Consider the following 21,058-nt stretch of genomic DNA (forward strand, 5'->3'; position numbering starts at 1 on the left):
ACACACACACACACACACACACACACACACACACACATTTACATATCATCTGCAGCCATCTGCTCTAAATGATAGGTAATTAACTCAGGCCTGTCTTTGTCTCTCTGGCTAGTCGGCTGACATATAGGAGCTCTTCAGCAAAATATACGTGAATCAAGGACTTCAAAAGAATGAAAGGACAGGAGGATGAGTGAGGGGAAGGACGAGGAGGAGGAGGAGGAGGACTGTATGATGTTTGTGAATGATGCTGCATAAACGCAAAGAGGCAGCACAGAGAACCATTACGGTGATGGGAGAAAAAAAAAAAAAAACTGGAGATGATGGAAAGAGGACATGCTGGGTCAGAGAGGCTGTGCACAGGCACGTAGTCACACAGGCACACACAGCGCATTGTGAGAGTGTGTTTGTGCATGTGTGTGTTGAACCTGCCGTGCAGCTCACCTACAGTTTTCAGATCAAGGTCAATCTGCATTGAACCTGACGCCTTGCACTGTGTAGGTTGGAATGCAGAAATGCTAAAGCTAATATTGGCACCACCTCGTTCATCCAAAAAAAAAAAAAAAAATGTGTGTGTATAGCAGGGTCTGTTCATGTATTTTAGTCTATTTTAGATATGAACATTCACACATTGCATCTCGCATTGCGTAATGAGAATATAGGGACTAAATGTATGTTTTATATATAATGTATAGAATACAAAAAAATATGGACGACAAAAATAGAAAAAGCATAAGAATATTTTTGAAAACTCAAAGATTCCAGTAAAAATGTTTATAAAGCAAGAATAGCAAAAAGCAAGAATAACAACAAAAAAAAAAAAGGTGGGGGAAGAGCCTAAATGTAGTGCACACACTTAAAATGGCAACAAAATATACATCCTTCATCAGATTCTGTTCTGGTCTGATTTCTTTGTTAATCCCCTCCCTTCCGTAGCCTCCGTTTACAGGCAATGTCTGTTCCTTCCAGTCACCCTGGTACCCAGGTCCATCTTTATTACAGCACTATGGAGCTATAATTAGCCAGGTATCTCCTGCAGTAATGATGAGAGGGAGAGAAGCCCTGCTCCTACCTGCTGGGGCCGGAGATGGCTCTGGAGCCAGAGCAGCAGCAGTGGAGGAGCCCCGTTTCTCATCAAATGGGATAATTAGAGTGTGTATGGAGATGTGATTCCAGGTAAGAGGTGACAGAGAGCACAGGAGAGGACGTTTGTCTACATGCTCACATCCTCCTCTCAAATAGTGAATGGACTGGGCGCTGGTGTCACCGGCTGAACAAGACAAGGGCAGCAGCAAAAAGAGCAAGCTAACACAAGGCTCCAGTGTAGATCAAAAAAAAAAAAAAAATAGACATGAGGAGAGAAAAAAAAAGAAGAAAAGAGAAAGATTTTGTGGCTGCAGAGGTGAAAAGAGGATTTAGAGGAAAATTGTAAAAACAAAAAGAGGACGTCAGTGCATGAGCTTCATGTAATTATATGCAGGGATCACCTCAAAGGCTTAATACACTTAAGAGACATCTTTGGTGTGGAGGCTGTATAGGGTCTGGTGCTGTATGGAGAGGCTGACAGATGACCTGGTGCAGTAATTCCCCAGTGGTGTGTGCTTCACTTTGATAGAGTGAGGAAGACAGACACAGAGGAGCACAGAGTAGGAAACATAATCAAGATGATGATGTAGGGCATCCTAACGCCATGGTTAAGGCACATACCACATAATTACATTGTCCATGAACCTGTGCTGCGTGTCAGTCCCCTCTTTTCTTTCCTAGTGTCCTGCCTACCTCTACCCTGCCCTATCTAATAAACACACAAAATGTAAAAAAAACAAGACGATGATGGTGGCAGCACATCCATATAGATCCCACATCTGCAGTCAGCATCGCCTCTAGCCGCAGTGTCCCTCCCCAGACACCCGCCTGACACGTCTGCACCGGTCAGCGGGATACAAACACACTAATGCGCCATTCCAGCAAACAAACAAACAAGTGCTGCCGTAGTAATTGCAGTGATTAGGAGATAAGCGCCGGGAGAAAACCACGCTTTATGGAGGAAGCCCCCCCCGCGTGACCTTTTGCCAGGGCTGCAGAACCAGCGCTGCAGTCTGATTCTAGACACGTATGACTAGCGCCACACGGATCCACAGGACAGGTCACGGTGGTATACAATATGGACACACTAAAGCCTCTGCAAACCTTCGCCACAGAAAGCATCTTGGCTTCAGAAGGTATATCCAAGCAACAGTCTGAAACTGATATTTTCACTACAACAGTGGTCTCAGGCCAAATATTTTGAAGAATCTCAGTGGAGGGTGGTTCACAACTTTCTACATGGGTGCTATAAACCTCCCCCTAAAATTATTTTCCATAAATCATGTCTGTTCTTTATGAAGCCTCTTGGCTCGGATTTTTCACACAACTCCCACAATCCTCTCTTTGTATACAAATTAATTTACACAATGCCTGCTGGGAAAGTATACTTCTTGTTTATAATGTTGCATTGTTACATTTTTGCGTGGATTTTTCCGGTTATGTGTGTCATTATGCAGTATACACAGCACGTCTAAATCCCTTTTGATTGTGTGATAGCATTTGCATATCATTATAATTATATCCATTGCTTATTAGAGTTTACACTGTAAAAAGAATGAAGTAATGTAATGATTGCTTAATTCGAAGGTGTTAAAAGTTAATAACTTTGGCAAGATTTGTGAATTTATTCTAATCTCACCATTATCAGAAATATACAGCACAGATTTTTAAAAAGTGTAAATTTGATCATGTAAAACTGTTAATATCTGAATTGTATTTCTTTGTTTTAAAAGTCTTTAACCAGTATTCTGGACCTGGCTGGTACTACCCTCTGGTGTCTTGCAAACCTATGCGGTCCGTGCATATTTGTATGCATAAAACAAATGATTGATTAATTCATGTCTCTGCATTGTGGCGACGCTTCAGTGATGTATTCTATGCACATTGTGTGTTATTGTTGTTGTGTGAGCAGTCAGGTAACAAGTCTTTTTATACTAAACTGATAAGGCACAGACTTTTTCAACGCTCATGAGAATGAATTTCAATAAAATGTCTAGAAATTAGATTTCCAGTCTGGTAGGCATAGAAACGCATCCTTTACGCCAAGAACACTGTGTGCGTTCAGCTAGACAGGTCAAGAGTTGTGATGTAATCTCGAATCACTAACTAACCCAACAAACTCCACATCTCAGCAGTTAGACAAAGTTTATTTGACTTGACGTAATGTGACGCGAACTGATGCACCAACAAGCTCTGCAATAATCAGATTCAGGTTCCAAAGGCAGCATGTTGATGCAGAATTTATTGCGTATAGTGAAGACGGGGGAAAAAAAAGGAGGTAAAATGTTTATGCTTGTTCTGTTTTTCACAGCAATGTCACGGTCGGTAAAACGGGCTTAGTCACACATACAGAGCTGAAGGTGTAAGAGGAAATCAATGGTTGGATTGCAGTGTAAGGTCCTTCGGGTGAGGTAAACACAGTTTGCTGTATATTCAGCCCCAGGAATGTTGCAAAAAAAAAAAAAAAAAACCCTCCAAAGACGAAAATAATATTTTTCTCCCAGTTTTCATATTTCAAACAGATGGAGACCAGCATTAGGGTTGCTGTTAGTTACGGAGCGATTGGTTCAAAAGGTATCTCATGTTTGAGCCCACGTGACCTCCATCCCCACCCCTCACCCCCCCCAATTCCACACACACACACACACACACACTCACATGCCACCTCCCCTCCCCGTTGCCGCGCAGCTCCCCGACTCTCAGGCTATGAAATGTACATCACACCTCCGATCTGAGGGAATCTCACCCAAATTCTTCCTTTGAATTATTGAAGAGGACCAAGCCAGCTTGACTCTGATTATCCTCCAATCAATATGCCTCGCCTCTCCTCCTATAACATCAAATGCCTCCGACGATCGATCGAGCCAATCAGAGGAGCCACTGCAGCTAGAAATGCAGAGTGTATTGTTCTGCATTGTTTACACTGACACCGCTTGGCGTGTATAATAGGTGTGTTTATGCTCAGGACAGACATGATTGCTGATTGACTGAGACGCACTCGTGTGTTTTTGCCGTCTGATGTGTGTCACTGATAACGCCACCTGTTTGTTTTTCTTCGTGCTCTTGCAGGACAAGCGAGTTTAGCAGAGATTTCATAGGGTCTGTGTTTTTGTGCGTTGGAACATACTGTGCGTTGCTTATGTTTATTTTATTACAGCACGTCTGTGTGTGAAGAACACAAAGAAGGATGTATAAAAAAAAGAGAGTGCTAAAATTATTTCACATTTTCTAAAAGCGTTAAAGTTTGAATCTGGGTGTTGAAAGATGCAGACCGCAAGTTTAAAAGCTAGAGAAAGCTGAGTCGAGCACTAATGCAAGTCGGTTCATTTCACTCCCCAAAAGCACTTCTTTCTTGGAGACCACGAGCGTGAGTGACTTGTAGCGATTTTCTTTTTCAATTACATGCTGAAATCAACACCTCACAACCTTTTTACAATGAGCGGAATGAATACAAACATATGCCTGTAAACCTACAATTATACAAGGCACACGCACTCTCCCTCTCTCAGGCCTATATAATGATTGCAGGAGGCGCTGCTCTATTATTTGCGAAATGGAACGGTTGATGTGTGATTGTTGTCTGTCTGCGCTAAAAAGCCGTTGGTTCCTCCATAAGATGCTGTCAGACTAGTGCACTTTTTCTCCTGAACACACAAGTTCCAATCTGACCTGATAACTGTGTTATTACACAGATTATATGGAATGGGGCTTCACACAAAAAAGCACTTTGACGAGACAGATGCAGCAGCATGCACAACCATTACACATATAGATGTTGAGGACTATGCCTCAAAGGTAAAGATTGCACTTTCAAGATGGGTCTGTATGTCTCAGCCAGCAATGTCACACTGAATCAAACACTCGCTATTTTATGACCGCACACTTAAAAATACTTGCACCAGAGCCTACACGGATCCGCTGCTGCATCTCTCCACACCGGGCGCTCTGCAGTGGGATGGATGTATCAGCGGGGGCCAGATGATGGCACTCTTCTCTCTGTACCAGGATGCTGGATGCCCCCACCGCGTGCTCTGACTGCATGATGCAGCTGGCCTCATTTTAATGATTTAAATCACTTGAGGTCCGCCGCCACACATTTTAGAGGCTTGACTGAATTTATCCTCGTTGATAGAGATCAGTGCCCTCAGCCCTGGACGTTGCCAGACTACAGTAGAGGGAGAGACCTCTCTGACTGACATGATTGGATACAGCTCTCCGCTCTGATTTTACTTTTGATCCCGCCGCTCTGACTCTGGCCCTGGGGACAGATGAGTGGAATGGAGCGGTGGAGATAGAGCAGAATGCCACGCACTCTTTTCTATCTCACTGGTCAGCCTTTTATACAGATGCAGGTCTAGAATGAGCGCTGTTAAAACCTACACCCGTGTTCTCTTATGTTAAAATCAGGCGTTTTTATGCTCTACATAACATGCTGCACCCATGCACATGTGAATTGCTTTCTGCAATCAAACATGCATTAAAACAGATTACTGCAGCTTGAAGTGCAAAATTTAATGCACTGGTAACCTATAACATAATGATTCTGCCAGTTTTAATTGGCAGAGCTGATTCACATACTCCATGTGTACAAGTGTGAGCAGGATTTAATTATTAGAATAACAGAGATAACCACAACGCCGAGTTGCAAGCAACTGCCAAGCGCTTTGAGTCACAGGAAGAAAAAAAAAAAGAAGTGGTTTTCTGTTTCTGCTGTTAAGGTAGGTAGACACATACACACGTGTGTTAAGTACTCCTGTTCAGCAGGGCACAGCGAGGTGGAGGGGGAGGACGAGATGATACAAGTGTAACCTCTATAGAGCCTGAATAGTGCTATCACCATACATAGGATCAAACAACCCACATACGTAAACACAGCCCTGTGCGGTGAACAACAGGTCATCATCCAAATATCGCTTTTAGCCTCTGCACCCTACTCATTACTGAAAACACACACAAGCAGATGTACACACACATAGGTGCGTACGCCCCACCCTACATGTGTGACCAGTCAAACTGCTGCAAAGCCAATGATTCTTCCCAGAAGCCTCCCCCCCCCCCAATGATTCTTCCCAGAAGCCTCCCCCCCACCCCTCGTCTCCTCCACGTGACTGGGCATGCTCAGTTAATTCCCTCTGTTGACCCGGAGCCCAATGCACTATTGATTAGCGGGATTACAGTGTGTGTATGTACGCGTATTTGAGCGTGTGTCTGTAATGACGCGTTGGTGAGCCACAGGGCGCACAGCGAGGCTCGCAGCATGGCGACAGAGGGCATCGCGGTGCTCCAAGGTCAAATGAAGGACGTCAGCAAGTGCTGCAGAATTACAGCTGGGAGCCCGAGCCTGCCTGAGCGAGGGCCGTGCTGCAGAGGGAGAGCAGAAAATAGCACAGCTGAGGGAGACAGAGAGACAGAGCACATAAATAACACGGCTAAGATTTCACTGTTCCCTCCATACTCCGTCACCTTTGCTTCACAGGTAGCACACTGTGACGAGCAACCGCAAATTTGTGTTGTCTGAAAGCTTCTCGCTGGTGGTCCGACCAGAGGAGGGATTTGGGGGATGTTTTGGTAAGGCCTACAGTGATTTAACCACACACACACATACACACACACGTACACACACAAAAAAAAATAAATCAGAGAGGAGTTTATATAACAAGCTGTCAATAAGTTGCAGAGCAATATTACACTCAGTTACATCCAGTTATTTGTCACATCAATGTTCAGCAGAGGAAACTACCACTTTGACAGTCATAACATGTAATTTGCTGTATGGTGTGTGCATGTGTCTCAATGAAGATTGTGTACTAAAAAAAAATAGCTTTTTGCATGTGTTAGTAAATAATAATAATAACAACAACACTATGATATACTACAAATAAAAAGTAAAACTAGAAGACTATTGTCAGCAAAATGTAACCTATGTATCAAAAGCAAAGGTACCCATCAAACACTATGACCTTTTTTAGAATATTTGTGCATTTTATGTTATTGATATATTATTGTGTTATTGCTACGATCAACATCTACGCCATATTTCATTCATGTTGTAGCTGCTGCTGATGGAGCAGACTCACAAGCTAAAAACTATACAATGCATCATATTTAAGAAGCTGGTTGCATGTTCTAAGTATTTACAGCTGTCAAATTAAATGTAGGACACTGTTAGTAAATGATTTACTCCCAAATGCAGTGAAGTAGCGGTGTACAATAATAGAAGAAAATGCCACACTTCTCTATAGAAGTTGAGTAAAATGATCCAGTGTGTTCACATGTCCTTGTGCATAATACAAAAAACAAACATGCTATTATTCTCCAAATTTGACAAAGTGCCAAACTCCAATCAAACTGTCTCTGAAACATTATGTTTAATTCTCCTTTGCTAGGAAGTGAGGATAGATCTGCCACCTGTACCATCACACACTGTTATACTGTACACTGTTTCTACTTTCCAACTTTTCTCAGTTATGTCATTTTTTGCCTCCCTCCTCTATTGTTCCCAATCTTTCTTTTTTTCCTCCTTTCTTTTTTACAGTGTCATCTATCATGGGAAATTTGACCCATATTGTGTAATTAAACGATCAATAGCTCTGTAATAGTGAGGGATGTGTCCGGGCACCAAACTCCAGCTACCATGACTGATTGAGATCTGTTGTCTTAGATGTGTGGATCTGAGTTGTGTCCTCTGTGGGCTGAGAGGCAGAAAAAAATAAAAAATAAAAAATCAGAGGGCACTCTGTAGAAAATCCTGAGAAGGAAACGCTTCAGAGCCACACGGTGTGTTTGCAGAAAGTTGAGGAACATAAGCAATTATAATGCAGAACATGAGATATATTTTCAATTTGACCACTTAAATGACTTTTGGCTATTTCAATAATAAAACAGCTGTAATTGGAAGCACAGTTCATTCGATTATAGTTTAATTATTTTAGGAGATATACAGGTAAAGGCTTGGTGACTCTACTTTCAAGGCGACACAGGCATTATGACTAAAAAAAAAATGGGACACGCATCAAAAGGTTCTATCAAATTATGCAATTCATAAGACAAAGCTTAAATACCAACTTCATTCACATTCACTCATTTAATTTGAACAATTGTACACATAGTATAAGTTTACCTATTATTAGATTAGTAGAATAATAATTTAATTAAACTCTTTTGAAGGTTATATCACAAAGGTACACTGCATCAAGCAAAGATTACATATTCCTCTGCTGCTGGAATAATAACAGACTGTTTCTCGACAGGTGTGTGGGTGTTTCAGTGTATATTCAACAAGACTGCGGCCGACACAAAGTGAAAATTCCAAGGCAGCTGTTAAAAGCCAATGGTGGGGTAGTTTTGAAAATGCCAACGGCCATTTTTTTTTAAATTTTTTTTTTTAATCTCACATCACAACAATTAAAACTAACTGGGAGGTAAAACACAATGAATCAAACCTGGACTTGTGGGTTTCCATAGTAACATGTATAATTATGGTAATTAGACCATTGTGAACAATCTATTCCGTCCAAATTAAGTAAATATGCATGGAGACCTAAACGTGTTCTGCTGAGAAAATGTAGAAACAAGTGTTCTTGACATTAAAAGCAAAATGAAAACTTTTGGCCCCTTCAGGCGTAATGACATTTATTAGAGTATAAGAATGGAGCTCTCTCCATCCCTAATGATTGTAAAGTAGGAGTGAAAATACAGTAGGAAGGGTAATTATAATAAACACTGCTCAACATTTGCATGTGTATATGGTGTCTGATACATACAGTATATATCAGTGTCTTATTCTTTGTTCTTTTATCCATATCATCTGCATGGAAGTTGAATTATTTACAGCCGCTTTTTGGGAAAGAAGCAAATTCTACAGTTGAATAAAAGTACTTTAGAATTATTAGAATAACAATAATGGGACAGAACAATGTTAATAACATGTTTAATCATTTTTAGTCCTGTTGTTTCATATAAATGCATAGAAAGAAAACTGATGCACACTGTAGCGTGTCGTTGTGTAAAGTTACTACATATGAGCGTTTTCATTTTTGGCTTCATATTTATGTGTCCGAGGGAAATGCTGCAGCTGTTGTTATACTAAACTTGTCTGAGAGATAATCTTACGGCTATTTTTTTAAAATTTTCATTAAAAAAACTTATAAGCTTATAAAATACAACAAATTATTGATTATCTAAACGAATAAACTAGTAGATTTGCATTTTCATTTGAAAGTTAGCAGCCCTAAAAGGTGAACATATCTTTAACTTCCCCAAAGAAGAAAAAAGCATAAAGGAAAGAAAGACCAGAGAAAAAGTCCCCCAAAATGTCTGTTTCACCTCAGATTCATCTAATGACTCATTGGGACTGAACTAAATATAATGATGCATAAAGTAGGCAAAACTAGCTCTAACTATTAAACCAATGAGGTTCATTGTAAAATAATTATTAAAATCAATAATGAAAAGCTACACAGTTGATTATACCTGTATTGGGAGCATTGTCACTTTTTTTGAGATTTTACTTCCGTAAAGACTTGGATGACATTTCAAACAGTCAGTTTCTGTTTCCTTCTCAGGCCAATAATGTTTGAATTCAAATCACTGAGACAGAGCGCCTTCATTTCAAATCAATGCAACGCTTATACAGCATGTTAGAGCGAACGTTAGCATCTCCTCTAAAGATTTATGTCGCTACTCTGAAAGCCAAGCTTTCAAAAAAATGTCAAAGGTCAGCAGTATAGCGTCAAGGAGAGGCGTCCCCTGTCACACTCACCCTGTACGCCGCGACCTCCGGGGTCAGACGCTCTCCACAGCAGGTCGCCAGGTTCTTGGCCGACGGGTCGCGGAGGTCTGCGGATTCCATACGAGAAATGAGCTACAACCGCTGTATGACAGGAAAACATGGCCGATGTGTAAAGATTAACCTCTGACTTAACATCCTGTCAAATGTTCCACCTTAGCAAAGTCTAAGAGTTACAGTAGCTGTGATATACGGCAGCGACGAAGACATGCAAAAGCTTGATGTGCTGCAATCAATGCTGGTCACTGTTTTTGATCGACTGTAATATAATTTGAGCTGTTGATGTTATAGCCTTTTTTTCTTTCTTTTTTTTTTCTAAATTCCTCATCACAGATATCACACGCCTCTTCACTCTCACTACTAATAATATTGATTCCCCTTCATCATACATCTTCAATGTAAATTGTCCACTGCGACTTTTCACATTGATTGAGCCGGATGATGAGGGAAATGTTAGCACGGTAACAGTGACGCCATCGATTTGTGAAGTGATAGATAAAATGCATTTATCATTTTGGAGTAGCCGCGATAATTAATTGGTATTGATTGAAACGAGCCGCGAATGCTGATACTAAGCGAGTGACTATGAGAAGCAGGAGAGAAATGACGATCCGATATTCACGCTGCTCTCATGTACAGAGTGTCCTCAGAAGTGTAATACTCCTCTTCATGGCATTCAAGAAGTAAAGGAGATAGATATGCAGATACCTTGTGTAATTGAAGGCTATTATCATAATGCACTCTACCTTGTGTATTATTCATATTCAAATGGACAGGTTTGAGCTGAAAATATTTCACAACCCTCAGCCTTGATTGCAGATTGAGAGTTAGAGGATGGCAACCACTGATTCAAATTACGTATGTGAAGAGGTAGGATGAGGACTTGTCTTCTGTCTCCATCTAGAAGTTGGCGCAATTTAAACATCAAATTATTAAGTTCAATATTTGATATTTCCACTATTGCTGTTGAGAGGAGGATATGAGATCCACTTGTGCTTTGTTATAAAATGGAGATTCCACTATGCACCAAACTCTCCTCTATTATCTGTGGCGGCACGGTGCCATTTCAATGACGAGAAGGCAGAATTTGCAAGAACAGCCATTAGCTTCATTTAAGCTGAGAGAATAATGCAGCTCTTGGAGTACGAAGTCTTCCCTTCAAGCGTGGGACACGTTGTGCTCCGGCTCCACCTAGCCGGTTCAGAGGAAAACCTTTTCTCTTTGCAGCATTGAGAGAAAGACCCCAACTCCACTCAGCTGAGACGGCACCACGCTTTTTAGCTCCAAACCAATCTTCTCAATTCTTCAAGCACTTTGTCATACAGAGGTTGCCGGCGGCATGGATTAAAGAAGCTCTGTAATTTCTCTATGATTGTCGCTTCCTTTCTAGCACCCAGAGGCCTTCACAGATCACTAAATCATTTCCTTGACTCTGTGGAGCCAAAGGTGGCCACACAAAGGGGACCTCCACTTTGTGATCCGCAGGAGCCTGGGCACACCTCTTGGTTATATTTATTTCTCTGGGAAATATCAAGAAGCTTGAACCATGCTCTTGCTGACCCTCATTGCGCTGCAATCACACTCTGCAAAGCACCCTGTAATTACAAGCACCATCTCCTATTCATCAGTGGACAGAATGAAAATGCCTGTGAGTATAATGGATTTGTATCCTGCTGGAAGGCATGACTGTAAGTAGTGTGTTGAATTCTTTCCCAATTAAATACTAATAACAGGTCAGCGAAAGAAAGAAAAAAATTGTTGTGCTAAAATTAGGTTAAATAAAGTAAATGCACTCTGACAATGAGGAAAATGAATTTCAGTTTACTACTATGCTTTGTTGAAATACATGTTTAGTTTTCATGCAAAAAGTTGGACTGAGTCAACTTAAAGGTCCCACACTGTGCTCCTTTTCAGCAAATTAATCGAAGTCTCACAAGTTCCCAGAGTGTGTCTCTTTCTGTTTTACAGGTCAAAATACTGCAAAGATGGTTCATTTCACAACAACTGTATTAGCCATGAAGAGGGACGCTGTCTGGGTTTAAGCTGGATGGCTATTGGATAGTTGGTTGTTAGATGGGTTAGGGTTAACCCTAACCCTAACCTGGCTCAAACAGTTACTTACTTGTAAAGTTGGGAGGCTAACTAGTTGTGGAGGGCTTAACAAATGTCAGTAACAAATGTCTTCCTATCATAGCAGCTCACAAAACACAATAAAAACAGATTGTCCCCATATGGGACCTTTAAAGTATCGATCTGTGGTCAGATTATCTCCCACACCTCACACACTGCTGAACATTAAAGGTCTAAACTGTTTAAACTCTCTTCTAATATTCTCAAACTTGACAAAACAAAAACCAAAACATGCTCCTTGGCTTATTTTACAAGCTGAATTCCATCTTTTATCTACTGTTGAAGCTGTCCAGTGACTTTGAAAAACACAACAAAGTTGTTTTGAATTGGAGGACAAACCCAGGAAATTATTAGTCCTGCAGTGAAAGCAACAGAAAGCCCAAAATGGGATTTTTCAAATCTGTTCCCCTCTTGGCAGCATCCTCACTAATCCATCAGATATAAACAGCTACTTTCCAAACTGCTATTTGACCCTTTATCAATCTAAACACAGTGGAGATATATTGTCACTTGAATCATTCTTCATTGACCCACTATTAGCTCCGACTGCAAGGCCCAGCTCAAACGACATCTCTCAACAATAAAGTTTCTTTTGCCAGTTTATACAAAACAGCAAAGGCTCCCTCCTATAATAAAAAAAGTTTGATTCAGATGAGTAGATTGGTAGAGTTCACTTATTTGTCAAGATAACTAATGGTTAGCTGGCATAAACACTAGACGCAGGGGAATCAGAGCCAGATAGTCTGACTCTGTGTAAATGTAAATCAGTCGATCTACCAGCACCTCTGAAGCGGACACATTAACACATTAGTGTAGAGCTCATTTATTTACAAAATCTTACAACAAGCTGTGGTAATAAAAGGGATTATTATATTTACAATATTGTCGCCACAGTGCAGTTCACAGACAGTTAAAGCCACATCATTTGTCATATACTTTAAAGGCACTTTATCTTTTAAAAAAACAAACAAACTTCAAAGCTGGAAAAACAGACGGAATCAATAGATTTTCATTTTTCCATTGGCCACTGAACTAATCATGTTTAAAATGTTGATATTTCAACAAAGTCCCTTTAGTCTATATGTCTCATTTAAAAATGAATCTCCTAAAAAACCGGTTGCAAGAAACAAAATGGGCTAAAAACCCCAAAAACCTGTTGTCAGTGCTACTAAGAAGCCATGAGTGACCCAGCTACAACCCAAACATTCAGTGACCACTTGGCTGAACTGCAGGCTGTGTTTACAGAGAGCAGAGAGGAGACAAGTATGGAAACAAATAAAATATCTATATTATGTAGAGCTGCCATTTTTTATTCCAGTATCAGGAACACCTGTGGGCACTTGTGAATGTTGAAGAATGTTGAAAAATGTTGTACATGTTGATTTCATTTTTCCCTCCAACTATTCATAAAATAAATAATCCCAAAAAATCTATTTCTTTCTTTTTTATGATTTATGGCATTCTAACTTTGCCATACTGCACAGAATACATTTCTGAGTTCTCTCTACTTCCAGCCATGGCCGTGCTGTTTGCATAGAGCTGTATATCTTATTTAACTCTTGGCATCTAAGTAAATATGCATTTTTCCCGGAATTGTTCCCAAAACGTCTTTCACAAATACTCTAAATTCATTATGTTTTAAATATTTCATGGATCCCCGAACCTCAGCAGCTAAAGCACAGAAACAAATATATATAGATATATGTTCTGATGGAAAAGTCAGTCAGTTCGGGCAAATGATTCAGGAGAGAATGAAAGAGGTCTCAATATGTGACAAACTCCAGTTTCAAAAACACATTTATAATTAAAAATTTTTTGAAGAATCAATGTTTGGATAAATGCTCCAGCTCTGCAATGAAAATAATTCAGATCATGTCGTTTAGATGTACAAGGCAGTTTAGAGAATTAAAGACGGGCACAGCGGACAGCTGAAATGTATGCAGATGTCAACAGAAAAACTTGTGTAAAATCTGCTTTATCAAAGAGAGTTAAGCAGCTCCAGATACAGACAAAAGAGGAGAAGGGAGAGGAAAATTAAGGAGAGAAAAAGGAGGACAGGATGGAGAGAGAAAAACAGAGCGATGCTGAGATTTGTTCACATGCTTCTCTGTGATTTGCTGAAATTCATTATCCTCTCCCGTCTTTCCCACACCCAAGATCCTTTCCCAGCATCCATAATGCTAAGCACACCGCCCCCCCTTCCTATTTGAAACCTCCATTGTGTCTTATCACACTGGAAGTGGATGCTGCACAGATGTGGTGTGCTTCTTTTGCACACCAGCAGCAACAACAGCAAATGATAAACACCTCAGTTTGCTTCTCTGCTCTTTTTCATCTCTCACCGTTTTTTTTTTTGCGCTTTGATCTGAGCTCCTGCAGTGACCAAAAGATACGAACAACCAGTGCAGCACAACGCAGCGTAGCAGCCTTTCTCTGCAGCTAAATATACACTGTTACACTCGTCTCTATTTTTAATGGCTCCAGTGCACTCATGTTGCACAGTCTCTCCAGGCCAGATTCTTTCTCTTCCCCTCTCCTCTACGGCCCTTATCCCTCTCGCCTCGGGGCATTCGCAGGCCTGCCGAAAGAAATCAACCCCGCATCACTGGAGACATGCAGACACCCCCCCACCCCCTTACTGCTAAAATAAACTGCACACCTTCCCCCTGTATTGTTATCCCATCAGTCTCGCTTTCAGGTGAATGGGTTGCTTCTGCTGTGATCTCAAGGTTCCCCTGTGGGTTATTTGAAATCAGCGCTAAAACAGCTGAAAATTTTGTTTTCAGTAAAAAAAAACTTCATCATGCACCTTGCACTAGTGCGCTCCTTCTTTCTTATGTGGTGGCACGCGTACACCTGCAGAGATGAGGGCAGCATGACATGGTCAACTACAAGTGGATCTGGTGCAGCGGTTTCGTCCCCGTTGGTGTCCTGAGCAGAACTCCTCCATTACACGAAGCTCCATACAGCTGTTCCAAAATGGCTGCCTCTGTGTTTCTGTTTGTCTGGTGTCATAGAGGCTAAGCAAGGGGAAGAAATATGTGCTCCTGCGGATACATACAGATTAGGATTAGAGCGTGAGCTGCAGCGTCGAGGCCTTTGTCATTAACAGGCAGTTTTAATCAGGGTCTGTCCCAAGGCTCTGCTGCTCGCCTCAGGAGCCCTGCAATCCTCAGAGAGCAGGAGCGAGAGGGAGAGCAAGAAATAAGGAGAGGAGTGTAAAAGAAGGAGGATAAGCGATGTAGGGAGGAGCAGAGGATGAGAAAGAGGGAGGAAGAAAGAAAACACAGGAAAATAGGCCTCATAGCATCATTGGGAATAGTGTGGGGGAGGCAGCATGCAGAGCAAGGAGCGCTGCATGTGTTTGTGCATCTACATCCTCGGTATACCCTGTAGTAGGCAAGATGGCTGCTGGATGTGCCGTGCTCTTCATTATGCTCTCTCTATGTGCTATTGATTTTGCTCCGGCCTGGTGTCTGTGTATTATTTGAATGTTAAGATGTCAGTGTTGGTAATCACCGGCTCCATTAAAAGGCAGGCAGCGCGGCCACAGCCAGAGAGCCCAGGCAGGCGGATGAATTATTAAGGAGAGGATGAGGTGGTGGGACATTTCCACCGTCGCCCTCGCGAATGTCATCCCACTCAGCCGGGAGACACACAGGCACAGGCTGGCTTGACAAAAATCGACAGTGACTTCCTCCTCCCCCACCCGGAACCGGTTTGATCCTGATTGCAGACACTGCAGCTGGCAATTTCCAGAATAATCTGCAGCTCCAGCCCTGCCTGCCTGCTTGCTTGCTTGCTTGCTTGCCTGCCTGCCTGCCTGCCCTGCCCCCCACGGATCCGCCAGCTCTTCCCATCCCCACCCTGCCTTGTGCCCCGGCATCCTCCACGGCCCTCCAGCAGCATCGATAATATGGACAGGAGGAGAGGCCTTTGATTTGCTGAATCAGAGGATCCCATCTCACCACCCCTGTGTGTGTGAACATGTAGATGAAAGATAGACAGAGTGAATACATGCAAGCTAATGGGCGCCTATAAAGTCAATAAAGCTGCAATGGTTTTTACGCAAATGATATTTTCACAGAAATCTGAATAATAATTAGTCTGGGTTAAGATATGAACAGATGGCTGCAAAACAAAGGAAGTACACACACAAAAAAAATACTTATGAGTGTGGCATTGATACTCATAAATACACTGCATGTACACTGAATATATTCATCTGCATTTATATCATCTGCCCTATATTTCACTAGCTTTACCTCTCATGTTTGTGCTTTTTATGTTCCCGATGTGATCGAGATGACAGAAACAATTACAGCGTCTTCAACACCCTTGTTTGTTTTTATGACATCAATCTGGAATAGTGTCTGCATCAAAACACTGATTTGGATGTCACTATCAGTCATATATTCGAATCTGAATGGAAATGAAGTTAAATGGAATTATGGCAGAATGCTTCGTTGAAAAATAAAAAGGAAACAACTTCGGGATGTTGCTCATCGCTCATTATGATACATTATTTTACAGGCCGCGCAGGGCAGCGGATCGATAGTTAACACCGGTACGGTTCTAGCTCCCCGAAAAGATAGGCTTTGTCACTCACTGCTGGTAAGTGGAAACCTAGGGAGCCGAGCTGTCCTCCCACATGCAGGCTGCTTGGAACAAAAATAATTGTCCTATCAGAGGGGCTTTTCCTCTCATAGTCAAGTTTATTAATACAGCACTTCATCACAAAAGCATGACTTAAACGCCTTGTGCTTTAGTCGATCTAACTAATCAGACAAACAGGCATCTAACACATCTTGAAGTGTTTGAATGTTTTACCAAATTCCTGTTTAATTAGACAATAATTATGAAACAGGCGAATGTTTGTATGTATGGCAAAGCAGGGTGTGATGGATAATCATGCTTACTGTGACACTGCTTTAATCTAACATTCATTTAATAATAGAATTTTTCAAACATGATTTAAATGAAAACACGACAAGATGTGTTAATCATAAAAAAAATCAGGAGATGTGACCTAGAGATAATTGCACATTATTATTACACATTTTAATATACTTATAATGAAAACAACAACAACAACATAATTTTAACTTAATGTAAAAACTCCGTGCAATCATTCACTTAAACATACAAGCGCATATCAAAAACAGTCAAGTGTTTCAAAGGTAAACATTGACATTAGCGTCGCTCTACTCTGTGTGGGTTTTGAAATGCAGGAGCTACATTTGCTTTGCATCACTCAGTTATTTTACCGACCATCAGTTTATTTGTGCAGTTAACAGTGACATTAGGTTTTAATAATGGAGTGAGAATATGGAACAATGTCCACACTGCATGGCCAGAATTCATACAATATCTTCACAGGCACCTCTGACACAGTGACAGAGTGCATCAATGTTGGGTTGACTAAGACGAGTCACTATTTCCTCCAGAAATGGAGAGTAATTTTCTCTCTATTTGAGATACTAGGTCTCAGCACAGATAGACATAATAAGATGTAAATTGGCTGAGGGCTGATATAGGGGAGGGTTGCCTCACTTGGAGTAACATGAACAGCAATTAACCATGGGAGAGACGAGTGCGCATTGTCTCCATGGATGTGAGCTCGAGCTGCTCCACCAACCACAACATTATCATCAAAATACACCAAAAAACATGAACAGGGCAAGTCCAGACTGAGGCCATTGTGGCTTTTTAACTGTCTGTATTGATGCTGGGGTTTTTATAGCACAATTCAAATGCAATTATTTTGACCAAATAGTATTTTAAGATGCACATCTCCAGCTTACAGTCACAAATGCTTAGAGGGTTTGTAATGACATGTAAATTCAGATGTTATATTTTGATTGTTTTAGCAACAGATTCACATGAAAAATGGCAGTTCTGTAGGCTGCTACAATTACTGTTTGCACAGCAAATAACATACATATGCTACTATAAAATTTCAATTGCAATCAGAGGATCCCATTCAGAATTGACAAGTTCAGGACTTTAAACTGTTTGTGGCTCTTGGGCATCCGACCTAAAGTCTGTGATGTTTGCAAATAAGCTGCAGACTTAATAGGACTAAAGGGAGTCAATTGGCTCTTTGTACTAACTATTAAGACCACAGAGAAAGAAAGAAACAGTGGCAAAGAAAGAAAAAAGGTGTGTGCATGTGAGTGTGTGTGTGTGTGTGTGTGTACACTTGGATGAATGTGTTAAGGGTTTGTATGTTTACTTTGCCGCTCTTGTTCTGCAGGGTAATTGGCGGCAGGCCTGGCAGTGCCATTCTTGAACTGTGTAGCTGGTCACTAACGGTGGTTCCCTATTATTGCTATGCGCTAAGAGGGATTCAGTCAGAGATCTAAAGGAACATTTTAACCTAAAAAAAAATAAATAAACACACACACACACACATGAACACACACAAAAAAATGCATGAATATAAAAATATGGGTCTGGAATGGAGGCCACACAAAGTTCACAGCGATTAAAAACGCAGTTCATTTAATTTTTTCCTATAATAGATTGAGTAAGTGAAGTTGCCTCTAACTTATGTAACATCTCTGGTGGATTGAAGCTGCATTGAGGCCATGTGAGTGAGTGGGGGAATTCAAAGAGTGAGTCATGTCTAGAGTGCAGTGTCTCTTTAATACTTGAGGCGGTGAGCAATGGCACAGCAGGAACACCATGCCAATCAATAAAATACTAACCCCTCCCTGGATGGCAATGAATAGGGTCAGACATAACTCACCCCAAAATACAACTGTGCATCCCATTTGTTTTTTTATTGTGGGTTTATTTTGAATTTGAAGTCTTCAGAGGACATCTTTAAGAAACCTTTACAAATAGGACTAGACAGCAACAGAATCAATCATCACTGCACAAAAGCATATGGAAGTTTGTTTTCAGTTTACAGTGTGTGGTCCCATATATGTATACATACTGTACATGCTGAATGAGCGTTACATCTTAACTGAGGGAAAACCGCTATCAGTCGCAACACTAAAACTGAAAAGCTAAAAATTGTTCAGAAACAGCTAGAGGAACAAGGTAAAGAGCTCAAGGTGTTGACTTGAGCTCTAAACTAACCGTATGCCAATCTTCTTGCACATCTGTTTGATGTGAGGCTCCACCTTCCAACCCAAAGGAAACACCAGGGGAGTCTCCTAGGACTCCCCCATCTTTGCATCAATGGCTCAGACCTGTTTTAGTAGGATGAGGGAGATCTACACAAAACCAGGCAGGTGGTTCTAAGGTTGTGGTTGATTGGTGTGTAAGTATACAGTGGATGGCGCAGAAGCAGAGCAGTGCTCACAAAGAACTAGTTTGTACAAAATTGTCTGACCACACTGAAAGGCAAAAGTGTTTATAGTTGTTTTCAATGGTCAACTGTTAGATGCACATTTTCAGACAGTCATTCATCGTGCTGCACTTCTTTGTACACAAAAGAAAGAGCTTGAAAGAGAAGTTCAAACCCTGCTAACTTTCTCACCTCTGTACCACCTTGTTCTGACGTTGGAAAGTTGTGGATGGCAGGGATTTCTGAAGGTGTTTGACCATCTGATAAGCACTTCTGTTGAAGCATACTGGCCCCTGTGGCCAATAATACAAACTGTGCACCACCATAGAGGCCTTCAGCTGGATTTATAGTTGTGTGTAAAAGAGTTTGGTGTAGCAGCAGCATCGCTATATGCAGTAGACTATGCTGAAGCTGATGCACATCTCCACAAAAGGCAATTACATGTCAAAGCTGCACTGACTACAGAGATATCATGCGGCTATTTCTATAATAAATGTGCTTTTACAGTAGGGACAGCAAGCCTACTGCTTTGGTCTCAACTCTGAGAAAAACTATTAATAGTGTAAACATGGCAACTGCATGGAATAATCTCAAAATCCATAATGATGCTTGATGAACCTTTCCACTGTTGCTCTCATCATATAGAGTTAATGAAAACTGTAATTATAGCGTCTGCATTTTGTTTATTTTGTGCATAAACAACTGGGGGAAGTGATACAGAGTCCAGTCAATGGTGTCAAACTCCACAAGGTGCCTTCATCTTCATCATCTCTCAATAATTGTTTATTTCTAAGTTGACCAGGAGGATATTTCCTTTAATGAACAATGAAAAACTATTTATTTGGAAAGACAATACTGAACATAGAGGTCCCAAAGTTGAAATTCAGAGCATCACTGGCACACACATTAGAAAACCTATGATCACTGAAACAAAATTGAGAACACCTGTGATTTCCAATTAGCCTAAATGCATCATAAAATAAGCTGTAAACAAGAGAGCTTGCTCGGTTTTGGACCTATGGGCTGTGTCTATCTGCATAGCCGCACCACGGCTCCACATGCTTACAGAATTGCCAGAGGAACTGAAACATCTGACTGTGAGACTTCAAAAACATGGAAAAGGATACAGGGAGATCAGTAATCAACATTAGTAAAACACAGTTGCACGAGTAAACAGGAGGTAGAGAACAAGTCATACTACTACGAATCAGAGTCGCTTCGTCGTCCTTCTAATATAACCCCACAAACTGTGCACTAATTACACAATCTAGCTCTGAAAAACAAATGGCAAAGGGCTTCAGAATTGGCACAAGTGTCATCAATGGAAATCAGAGTTTCTGCGACAGCTCAGAGAGATGAAGGACACTGCAAGATGTCAACCTCAATGGATGACATAAATAAAAAAAATTAAAAAAAACACAGTTGATTGGGGTTTTTGTACAAGACTGAAATATTAAGATTTACTAAAGGACATGAAAAGAAACCTGATCAATATTAGAGCATCATCTGGATATTGAATCAGTATATTGGCTCAGATGGGGTCCAGCACGTTTGGTGTAAACCTGACCAGGACTGCCACAGTGAATTCACAGTCCCGACAGTGAAGCACAGAGATGGGAGTGTGATGATATGGGGCTGCATGAGCGGTAAAGGTGATGGGGAGATGACATTTATTGATGGCATCATGAATGCCTGTGGGTATACCAAAATACTTGCTGACAAGATGACTCCCAGTCTCCAGAAGCTTGGCAGAAGAG

The sequence above is a fragment of the Stegastes partitus genome, unplaced genomic scaffold (genome assembly GCF_000690725.1).
Source record: "Stegastes partitus isolate 25-593 unplaced genomic scaffold, Stegastes_partitus-1.0.2 Scaffold558, whole genome shotgun sequence".
Classification (NCBI taxonomy): Eukaryota; Metazoa; Chordata; class Actinopteri; family Pomacentridae; genus Stegastes; species Stegastes partitus.